The sequence below is a fragment of the Nelumbo nucifera genome, chromosome 7, assembly GCF_055504915.1.
Source record: "Nelumbo nucifera cultivar China Antique chromosome 7, China Antique-T2T, whole genome shotgun sequence".
Lineage (NCBI taxonomy): Eukaryota > Viridiplantae > Streptophyta > Magnoliopsida > Proteales > Nelumbonaceae > Nelumbo > Nelumbo nucifera.
In genome coordinates, this window is record NC_142655.1 from 24,656,886 (window position 1) to 24,669,271 (window position 12,386).

General features: G+C 33.5%; 1 long non-coding RNA gene across 3 annotated transcripts; it reads right to left on the bottom strand.

The window, feature by feature from the left end:
- Positions 1-1,442: 1,442 nt before the first annotated feature.
- LOC148790281 (uncharacterized) lies at positions 1,443-7,866 on the bottom strand. 3 transcript variants are annotated; one of them, XR_016078440.1, is made up of 3 exons: positions 7,439-7,866; positions 7,150-7,256; positions 1,443-2,602 (listed from the first exon to the last, which is right to left on the bottom strand). It is a non-coding gene; the product is annotated as an uncharacterized LOC148790281 (long non-coding RNA). The 3 variants fall into 3 exon arrangements; XR_016078439.1 differs by having other exon boundaries at positions 1,444-2,602; positions 7,150-7,295; XR_016078441.1 differs by having other exon boundaries at positions 1,448-2,602; positions 7,150-7,341.
- Positions 7,867-12,386: the final 4,520 nt, after the last annotated feature.

The window sequence follows — 12,386 nt, forward strand, 5'->3', positions numbered from 1 at the left end:
ACTATTATTTGAGAGGAAAGTGATGTGTAGTGGAACCAAATAGGGAAAATGAAAAAAAAATAAAGAACATTATCTTAAAAGAAAATTCAATAATAAGTGTAATACTCATCTATTGAATATTATTTAAGAATCAAAATTAAGGTTTGCATTGATTAGGAATCAAAATAAATGCCTTATTTTCGTTTAGAAAATAATAAACAACACAAGCCTTATTTTTATTTAATTAAATATTTTCCCAAAAACTTTAAAAACATGATTATGCCTAAGAAATTAGAAAAGTGTAGTCCAAGAAAATAATTTAGGTGCTAATAAAGAAATCAAACAAAGAACATTATCGTTTTTGAAAATGACACCATTATATCATTGTTTTATTTATATGGAATTGTTTGGAATAATAAATTAATAGTAATTATAAATAAAACAATGGTGGTGTTTTGAATTTGAATTGCAAGGTTTAGATTTAATGCATACTTAAATTTATAATTACTATTAATTGTAATAGTAATTATATCAAGAACCAGAACCAACCCATCGTTTCTAGTTCTTGGAACCAGAATTGACCCACTGGTTCGGGTTCACTAGGTCCATCCAGTCCAACCCAACCCATTGACAACCTTAATCATTGGGTCGGGTTTGGTTTGATTAGCTTCTACCAGTTCTATCCTAATAAACTTGTATTTATTCATTTTGTTAAGTTAAATAAATTATTATTTATTTCATTTACTAAATTATTTATTTATTTATAAATAATTACTATTTAAGGTCATGCCACCATATAAAATAAAAACAATGAAAGCCATCTCTTTCTTCTCTCTCCCCTTATTTTTTTCCTTTGAATTCTCTCTCTCCCCCTCGAGCCTAATATTTAGGATTGTCAATGAGTCAAATCTGGTTTGGGATAGCTTGTACCAATCCTGTCCGAATAAATTTTATTAATTCATTTATTTATTTTATTAAATTAAACAAGTGACGACCTAAGGGCCCACCACCTATTATTAGGTTCAAAATTTATTGCAAAAGACAATGAGGAATATAGCACATCCCTGTTGTACTTCATCCCCAAAAGAATCAAAATGTCTACATAAACCGATTTTATCAATGGCCACACTCCACCTCGAGTAAGTTTTAAGAACTAAAAAAGAAACATCAGTTACATAAATGACCATTCCAAGTTAGTTCTGCGACTAAAAAAAGTGTTGGAGGGAGATTCAAATTTATAAGAATCTTTCTCATTTATTTCTTGTTTTTGTCATTTCCTCCCTTGAATGACTTCTTGTCCCACATTGCTTGGGAAAGGAATGGGAGTGAAGTATATTTGTAGTTGTGCTTTTCTATGGGTAGGGACCCATATGAGGAGAGGACTATAGATATTCCATGCATGTGAGGGGGGGTGTGGGTGCATGTATGTGCGATGCATTGAATCATTTTGTTTTTATCCGAATTACACATTTTCAATTTTAAAACGTGTCTCTACAAATTCAAATTTAATTTTTAAATAAATTATTTTTTTTTTGTGTCTCTTCTTCCTCCTTGTGCGTCTTCGAACATGTGCATTGTTCTGAAGAGGTTCCTGTCTGAAAGAACACATCTATGTCCATTCAGGTCTGAGAGCACTCTATAAGAAGAGTGTTGGCCGACCCAATCTATACAAACACACACCATTTTTCGATATTCATTTCTTTGAAAAATCTGAGTATCAATCTTCAGTGGTTCGCGGAGGTCTGGCAAGTGAGTGCACGCCAACCAGTGGCCTATGGGTTGTTTTATCTTGGCGACCGGTTTGCGATCACCCGGCTGTACCATAGGGGGCAAATACGGTTTTAAGGAGAGTGATCAAATGGCACGACTCAGCCCTCCATCTTCTTGCAATTCTCAATTTCAAGTTCCTACAACAACTTCACATCACTGCAACTTCGGTTGAAAAACAATTAATGATAAGCTCCATATGCTCTCTTTACTATTTTTACAATAAAAAGTGATTAGTCTAAGTTGGTTGTAATGACAACGATAAATATTATTTAAAATCCCATATGTAGGCCTTGTCTTTATCTATAAAGATAGACAAACTAAAACATGTATAGATGAAAGCAAAGCCTTCATTTTAATTTTAACTAGCGGGGTGCCCTTGCATTGCAAGGGCTAATGAGAAGATAAAGAAGTTTTCAAATAAAAGAGTTTATTTAATTAAGAGGCTATAGAAAAAAGAAAAATAAATTGTGTATTCGTAATAGCTTTCATTAAAAGATAAAAATAAATTGTATTTTGAAATACAAGAAAAATAGAAGTATCTTTATTTGTGAGATTGTAATTGAATATATAGTAATAATGAATTTAAAAATAAGAAAATATCAACTAAAACATTTGCCAATGCAACATTTACCAACACACATTACTACAAATATGATAACCTATGATTTGATAACATGATCATACCCAAATCCATTGACTCAACAACTGGAACCACAAATCCTCACCACCAAGAACCAGATCAAACACAACAAAAACCTTAGGAACATAGGGGCAGAAACTACCATCAATGGGAAAGCCTCCTTTGATGGGGGTTTACAATGGGAATGTTGGGGGATAGAAGCTTCCTCCAAACCTGCATCCAACCAAGAAGAAAAACCTAGAATTAGGAATCAATAGAGAGAAAATAAACCAAAAATACTTAAGTAAGAAAAACAAAGAAAAAAATAAGAGAAAGAAACCACCTAAGACATCTCTTCGGTCTCTATTACTCTGTTGCAATCCAAGAGAAATAGAGTCTAAAACCAAAAAACATAAGTGATGAAACCAAAAACAATGTTGTGTGTGAGAAAGAGAGATAAAAAAATATAAGTATCTTTTCAACCCAAGTATCTAGGTCCTTAGTCAATTTCCTTACACTTGAGCTCACCATAGCAAATGATCTTTTGGGTAACTTTGGGGTTGACTTCACTTATGGGCAAGTGGGGAGTTATAGGATTTGGGCATTTAGTGTCAATTCAACTTTACTCTTGGGGCACTCTTTGGCTCTTGTTAAATGGGGTTACTCTCAACACTCACACTTAGGCAAGTTTAAAAGACTTAAAGAATTAATCAATAAACAAGTTTCACATTGATTAGGAATCAAATTGAAGACCTTACCTTCATCGATAAAAGGATAAAGAAGCCAGCCCTTGTAAAAATCTGAGTTGATAAGACCCACCTAACTGACCCAACTTGATTCGAATTGGCCGATTTTCAAGCAATGTTGGTTGGTCTCAGTTCTTAAAATAGGATGACTTGAGAAGTAGTGATGATTTTGTGTAAATCGATTTGATCAATTATATATATAGCAATTAGCTTATCCGTGGTTTAGTTTGGTGTGGTTTGGAGAATATCTTAGACTAAACCAATAAATTATGATTTAGGAAATTCTCAAGCTAAACCAAACCAAACTGTTTTATTGCAGTTTGATGTGGTTTTTAATACGGTTTGGGGACTTTGGACCCTTTTATGATTTACTTGGATTGATATAGAATAAAAAATTAATTAACTGAAAGGGGCTAGGGCATCGAAGAGAAGAGAGAGAGAGATTAATTTGATCTTTAATATTTATTATCATTTTATAAAATAAATACTTTTATTATATATTTATATATTTACAACTTAAAGCCTAAAACGTTCAACATTTTGTGTTATATATATAATTTAATATAGTATATAATATAATATTATATTATATTAATACAGTTTACAGTTTGGTTTGGCTTATAAATTTTAATAAACCAAACTGAAACTGTAAACTATTTTTTTTTTTCAAAACTCTGAAATTGAATTAAACCATTTTTTATTACAAACTGAACAAAATCACAAATTTTTTTGTTTGGTTTGGTTCAGTTTGAACAGTAAAATGAACACCCCTAAATTTAGATTTGGGCATTGAATTCCCAATATCCAGTATATTGATGAATTCAAAAACTGATAAGTATTGATACTTCTAAGCTTAGATAGAGGTGTAAAACGGGCTGTCCCAGGCCGTGCCGTGCCACCCTCCCCTAGGATAACTTGGGGGGTTGGCCTGGCACAGCCCATGGCCCAAGCCCGTGTGAGTCCAGGACATGCCATGCCGAGGGCTGGGCTGGTTCATGGGCCAAGCCTTGGGCTAGACCGAGTCATGGAACAGGGCAAAGCCATTTATTTAAAAATTTGAAAAAAACTTAAATTTTAATTTTATATGAATTTTGATATATACAATTTTTTATATATACAATAACTAAATAAATTAGTATAATAAATTAAAAACAATTATTTATTTTATTAATATATCATATACTATATATTATTATATAATTGTAATTTATATAAATATATATATATAATAAATAATATACATAGGCCGTGCTAACATGCGGGCGGCACGGCCCACAAACCTAAAACCCCAGGCCTAACACGACCCATACAATGGTGTCGGGCATAGCACAGCCCACATGCTATCATGCCAGGCCGTATCGAACCACGAGCACGACCCAATTTACACATCTAAGCTTAGATATACAATAATCATTATATTATGAAGGATCAAAGTGGTTGAACTGGTATTTTGCACCACTATGGATACTGTCGTAGGCACTTTGGACTCAAAATATGGTGATTTGTCACTAAATATAGATACTACTATTGGTATTTTGGACTCAAGGATTCATTTTTCCATGGTGACTTAAGAAGAACTTTAGGTTTACATGCTTGTTTGCTTAACAACTTTCCATTAATTTTCTATTTCTCTCTTATTCCTATCAAATCAAACAGTTTTATTGTAAATACAAGATTTGGATATAAGGGCCTAGAGCACAAACCCTATTATCAGCAACAAACATGTATGCATGACCATGAGAAACATCTCCCATACTTGTGGAGATATTATATTCCTGATGTACGGTTGGATGTGTGCTGTTAGTGTGCTAACATACTTTTTGCAGTAGGTCCCATCACCTAGATGATGGGAAGTAGGGACATGCCTAAAACAAGAAGAACATGCAAGATAAAACATTTAGTGGGTCCTATGCAAGAAATTTAGGAACATTTTGTTATAGAGGTCTCACAACTTAAAATTAGTGATTTCTTTTTCATGATAACTTACTTAAAATTATGAATTTTGATTCAATAATGGACCACACTTTTGTGATTTCCACTTGTAATAGATATACATATATACCCCACCTAATACTGCCATGTGTCCATCCTACACCAATTCAGCAGTGGGAAGTGTATTCTAGGACCCTTGTTGAAAAAGAAACTCATGGTTGAGAGGAAAGATTATATAACTATGTTCCATTTAATTAGCTGAGTTATTAGAGAGGAACAACTTGAGATGTACACCCAAAGTCTAATACCTAATTCAGCATTGCATTCAATTTTCCTGTATTTAGATGTTAGAATCTGTGATTGGATGTAGATTTAATCCCATTTCATAAAATTAAAATCCAAATTCAATTAAAAATTATATACATTGGGATGATAATTTTCCCTGTCTCAAATGGGTACCCGAATTTTTCGGCCCGAGGAGATGGAGATTGCTTTGGCATGATGGGTGGGGATGGGGATAAGGATTAATAGAGATTCTCGGCCGGGGTTGGGGTCAGAGATGGGGACCACCCTGCCCTGACCCTCATTATATATATTCTTCATACTAAATACATATTATTATATATGATATTGTTTATATTATTTATATATATCAAAATATATTTAAAATATTATTTATATTTTAAAATTTTTATTTATTTTAAGTAAATTTGTTTTTTTTAAATACTGTTAACAAAAAAATTTTGGGGATCCAAGTCCCCGTGGAAAACCCATCTCTATCGGGGATCAAAGATAGATGACAACTTTTATCCCCATTGGGGATCGGGATCGAAGACATGGATTTATTCCAAAATTGGGACTAGGGGCGGAGAATATAATCCGTGCCCCAAACTAAGCCCGTTGCAATTCCTATATATACATGTACAAACTACATTTATATATAATTATATAAAATTTATAATTAATAAATTTAATATTTTATATTTATATACATTTATTATACATTAATTAGTTATTTTTAAAACTTTTTAAACGTTTTCTGTCATTTTAACGATAATAAGTTAGATGGTGTTAAATTCCAGTTTGATCCAGGTTCGACATATTTGATTCAGATCCAAAGATTTAATAATAGGATTAAATGTGGATGTAACTGGATCCAATCCGAATCCTATCACAGCCCTAATTATAGTTTGTATAATCATATAAAACCTATCTTGATTTGATCCTTGCCTGCCAATGGGTCGGATCTGTACATGGTCAAAGACCCATACGAAAATACGTAGATCTGGTTCTGATCCAGATCCTATACAGTCTATAAAGAAATAGACCCAAAGCCGACATTATTAATCGGCTCAAACAGGCTTTAACTCTGATAATTTAACAAAAACTTACTAATCATTTCTCTTTTCTCAGATTTTATTGCATATTCTCTATAAAATGATAATAAACCGTGAGAAATACATAATCCAGAAGACACCATATTTCTCTACGAATGATAAGAGATGTTTTGAGCTTGAATTTGCTAGCAACAAAACTGCTAGCTGAACGTATCCACAAGACACCATTGTCGCTTATTGGGAACATCTTTCCATGAATGACAAATGAGATTAGGGATGCAAATGGATTGAATTATGGTTTGATTCGAGAAAATTCGGTTTGATATATATATATATATATATACACAAACCGAAAATAGAACTGGTCAAGTGGTTCAACCGTCCAGGTCGAGTGGTTCGACTCGTGATGTCATAAATAAATAAAAAATAGAAAATATATTTATAAATAATTAAAAAAAATAACAGAAAAATACAGTGGGCTTGGTCGAGCCCACCATCTGGGGAGAAGGACTGTTCGAGCAGTCGGGCTTGGTCGGTTTGATGTTAGGGGTATTACATTGCTGGATTTCAGTTGTGTATACTCTACCCATATGTTTTGATAATTAACACTTTAAACTACCAAAAACAATGAAATTAAGAAAATAAATTTAGATAATAATCAAACACCGAAATCCAATTAAATAATATTACAAAAACATAACCATGAAGAACATTGATCATATTTTCTGAAGAATGAAGTTTTGAATACAACTGAGATGACCCGCACCTGACCGTATGCAAATAGCGTCAATGTTCCCCCAGTGAAATGCACAGAATCCAGCGTAATTGGAAGTGTCTTTCCAATACCCTCAGTATGCACTTCATCCATCTCTTCTGCAAGTTCAGCAACAAGATCTTCAACTTTTAGAATTTCTGAACATTACCAGCCAGCCGATCAGATAAAACTTCTCCAATAGCTCTGGAGAAAAAGGGTAAACCCGATTTCAGGCTCAATGGCCAAATGGGAATTGAATGGTTCATTGTTAGTCATGGCTCAGATTTAATGGAAAATGCACCTTGAGATTTAAAATTACTGTATTTCTCAGAGTTGTCATTGAAAGACTCCAGCATTTGGTCTGGTAAACCATAAGAACCAACTATCGACTGCTCGGGCAGTCCTTCTCCCCATCAGAACCGCCGGTGGGCTCGGGCAGTCATGCTTGGTTGCAGGCAAATTGCCGCTGCAAACCTACAAGTCCTGCTCCAACTCGCAGATAGTGGGCTTGGTCGCTAATGCCCAATGCTGAGTGCTGCTGCAAACTTGCCGGACAGCCGCTACAAGTGCTGGTGAGTCTTTTCGTCGTTGCAAGATCGCCGGTTGCCATTGGTCGGTGTGTGTCGCCATCAGATGCCGGAGGTGCTGGCCGCCGTAGGTGGTTGGTCGGTAGGGTGTGAAGGTTGAGAGGAGGGAACTCGGGAAGGGTTAGAACTTCTAACCCTAAAGCTAAAGGGAGTAAGGGATTAAATATTCCAACTGAGTGGGGATATAGAAGGTATTTTTTTTTGTTTTCTTTTTTATTTAACACATTGAAAATAAAAACACTAACCCGCAAACCGCTGCTCGGGTTGAAAGGTTTAGTGGTCCGCCGCCCGGGTCAGCGGTTTTCTGACTTTTTCAACAGTTTTTAGTAAAACCGGACCCAGGGGCTGACCGGTTTTTATTTTTTATAAAAAATATGCATATATATGACGAAAATAATTAAAAAATACTTATATTTTTGTTTTTCTTTATTTAAATTGGTATATTTTTTAATAGTTTATTGATTTTTAAAGAAAACTAATCGGATCAGATCAGATCCAAATTTCCAACTTCCCAAATTCGTGTCTATCAGATTCAATCGGTTTTTTGGATCTGCAATTAACAATGTTAGATCAGATTTGAATATACCCCGATTCAAATTCAATCCGATCCATTTGCATCCCTAAATGAGATGATCCCCTTGCATGGCTATAACATCTTATGAGTAGCAGATCCAAGCACAGTGTTAGGATTGCCATTGCAGATAGGGGTGTCAATGTACCGGTTTTGAATTGGACCCATCCAAATCAATATCAATTTGGACAGATTTGATGGGCCAATAAGATATATTCAAATAGACCAGTCCAGACTTTATGGTCCTAAATATTTATTGGAATGGATTGGCCCGGCCTATTCCATCTGTATTCTGTAATGGATTTTATATTGGATTGAACCAATATCGGGTCTATTGATAAAAGATAAAAATATGGTGTCAATAGGTTGGAAACAATCTAATTTGAAATCAACTTGAACAGATTGGATGATCCAATCATTGAATTGGACCGGTCCAAATTCCAAAATGATCCATAGTATTCATTGGATTGGATTGAACTTGATCCATTTGCAATGGATTCATATTGGGTTGGACCAAATCCGGTCCAATTGAGACCGCTACTTTGCATGTCATGAGGCAAGGGTGCAATATGGGTCGGTTTGGTCCAGGGGTTTGTTAAATTGTCAATGGACCGAACCCGAACTTGGACTTGACTCCGATCCCCATGCAGCTGCAATTCATCAAATCTGGCAACCCGACGTTAATTCTCCCCTTAAACGTTTCCAAACTCCTCCTATTTGCTTTATAAATGTCAAATTATCACAATTGAAGCAAAGAATTGTCAAATTCTCAGCCTGAGTGTTCAAACATTCAAAGTAAACCAAGTCTAGGTGGGACCAGACCACCTGTCTTTGACTCTCAAGATTCATGGACCAGAAACATTGCATAAGATGGCGTTAGTTGACGGAGACTTCTGCAACTGATGGTGGTGTAAATGAGTTGGTTGTCGGAAGCCGTCCTTATTCCACTCTATAAATAGAGAACCACTTCTCTCTCTGAGCAGTTTGCCGGTTTGTCACCCAAAAACTTTTTCTTTTTGGCTCGCCGGACGGCTGTCTCTAATTTCCGCTGGAATTCTCTTTCAATTTCAGTTTACCCCAGAGAGGTAACTACCCTGGCTGTTTCTGACTTTCTTCTATTCTTGGGCGTTTTTCAGAGACTAGATATTTGTTGTTGTGCTCATCAGATTTCTTAACTGTCACCATATATCTTTTACAGAGTCCACTCAGAAAACGATAATGAGTTCTTCAGGTTCAATAGCAGAAAGCCATGGCCATGTCTACACTGCTGAACATGATTCACAAGCAAACTCGATGAAAAGGTCATGGTCGACGGACTCTTTATCGTGCAATCCGGCGGCGAAGTCCTGTGTGTGCTCTCCGACGAAGCACGTGGGTTCGTTCCGCTGCAGATTACATCGGAGTTCATTAAACCAGCAGCAGAACGCTGTGGCTGCTCCACCAGCCTATCCGAAGGGCTCAACTTCACTAAAAGCCATTGAAGCCGAGTAAAGGAACACTCCAGCAGAGAGTTCCATATTTGTTACATAATTAAGCATGTGGATAGTGTTTGAAAATGAGGATTACTACTTATAATGTTTATTAAGACATTAAAAGGATGATGGATAGTAGATCAATCCTTTTTCCCTTTCCTATGTAATCCTTTCTGTTGTAATTTTCTTGTTGTTGGAGTTTGGTTCCTGTTGCCTTTGTTTTAAATGGATCCATCAAACTGATAATGTAGAGATGAAGAAAATTAGTATTTACTATTTCCAAATGATTAATAGTTTTTTTTTTTTTTTGTGTGTGTGTGTGAGTGAATGATCAAGATTTTATTATTATATGTACAATATTTTTAATATGAATCACATGAAAAGATAAATTTATTTTGTATTTTATTTTACATGTATGACATTTTTTATCTAAATAAAGTAATATTTTTAACAAATTTACATACATATTAATATAACTTTTAATATGTACTAATTTATAAATTTAGACTTTTTTTTCATAAACAAATTCTTGATTGGAACTAAATGGTTTATAAATGAGAGTGGATAAAGATTTCAATTTTTTTATTGTATTGATAGTTTTCAATTTATTTATTTTTTTATCTAAAGAAAATCATAACTATTAATAGTAATTTGTAAATTGGTGGGTCCAACTATCATCTACATCATGGGTGAACATATGATTAGAGATTCTATTACATCTCAAATGTGGTAGATTAAGAGATTAAGAGAGAGTTAGTTACGTTTGGTTAACCGAACTGTGGGTTTTTTTTTCAAACGGAACCAGTGGCATTGGTTTTTGAAAATCGGTAACCGAAATCGAATCGAAGCCGATCAGTTAGAAATATATATAAAATATTATATTACTAATAATAAATAATATATATTTATAATATATAATAAATACATATATAATATATAGATAATATAAAATATACATGAAAAATAAATAATATATATAATGTATATAAATATAGTATACTGGTTGGTTCGGTTAACCATCGGTTTTTTATATTGGTTAATCGAAATCAAACCATTCCTTTGATTTTTCCAAACCAAACCAATTGGTTTGCTTAACCAGAATTTTCAGTTTGATTTCATTGGTTTGGTTCGATTTTTTCAGTTTTTCTTGCTCACCCCTAGTTAGTACATCAGGGTTATTATATTTAGTAAGAGAAAGTAAAGATATGTTTGGGTTAAAAGAGAAATTATAAGGGATTTTTTTTTTTGTTTAAATTGTTTCATTTTATTCATAACCAGTTAAATAACCAATTCTTCTTGAATCTAAGGGGATAACTAATATACTTTAATTCTACCAAAAAAAAATAATATGCTTTAAATTTTTTGTTTCAACTTTATTGTATCAAAAAATTATTTCAACTTCTATGCCACTTATATGAGACCGACGCCTTAATAATTTGAGGTGTGAGGTATACACCTCACCATACTAGAGAGGCAATAGCCTCTTTATATGTTAGTAAGGCGCTTGAGACTAGGGCCACGTTTGGGAGTGTTCCTTCAATAGGTTTTGTGTTCTTGTCACAAAAATCAAAAGTCAATTTTAAACTTGTTTAGTGAAAGAGAATGCAATTCAGATCTCCTGCCCACGAGAATCCTATCCACACCTAATCACATGACACTACAACAGTATATTGGGAACATCTCCCCATGAATGGTAACATGCAAACACAGGAAATGTTCTCAATGTACAGTTGTAATTAGACATGGGTAGGATATCTGAATTCCTCTAAATGCGCTTCTATTATATATATTAAAGGAAGGTCTTGAGGCAACAACCCCCATCCTTTAGACGCCGGCATTGTAAAATTTCAATAAATAGAATCTTAGAAGAGGTTAAACTCTCACTTTTAAAAAAGTCTATCTACTTACAAAAAAGTGATAACTCCACTCTCTTAAAATTCACACGCTTAGCATCATAATCCCTAAAAAGTGGCTACTTCAGATATTATGGTAGTAACTAAATTTTATTCAAGCACAACCATTTCAAGACTATCGATTGAACAAATAATTTAACTTAAAGATATTCAAAATATTAAATGGATAGAAAAAAATAAATAAAATTCATAAAAATGATTAAGCAATTATTAATTAATACAAATGGTGTGAGTTTCATTATTTTAGATGAAATAGTTTATTAATTGCAAACTAGATTTAACTTTTTTTTGGAAGCGTGACCTAATTTAGTTTAAAAAATTATCAAATAAATAGTAAATACCAATTAAAGTGGGTTGCTACTTACAAATAAGACCTCATTTAATCTCTTAAATCATATTAAAAACAACATAAATTAATAGTGATTTTCAAACAACGTAGGTCAGAATAAATTGTCTATTACAAAGATGTAAGACCCATGTTAATTTTTCAAATTAAATGATATTTTAGTTGCCCCTTAGTATGGAGTCATTCTCTAGAAAAAACATAGTAAGTCTCCTGAATCAAATAAAAAGCCTAACCTAAATGTCTAATATAAATAATTTAAAATTTTGAAATAATTCAGATTAATGGCCCCATGCTCAGCATGAGATGATTCCTAATTTTATAATTAAAAGTGATCATTTGATGAAAAAGAAAAGAAAAAAC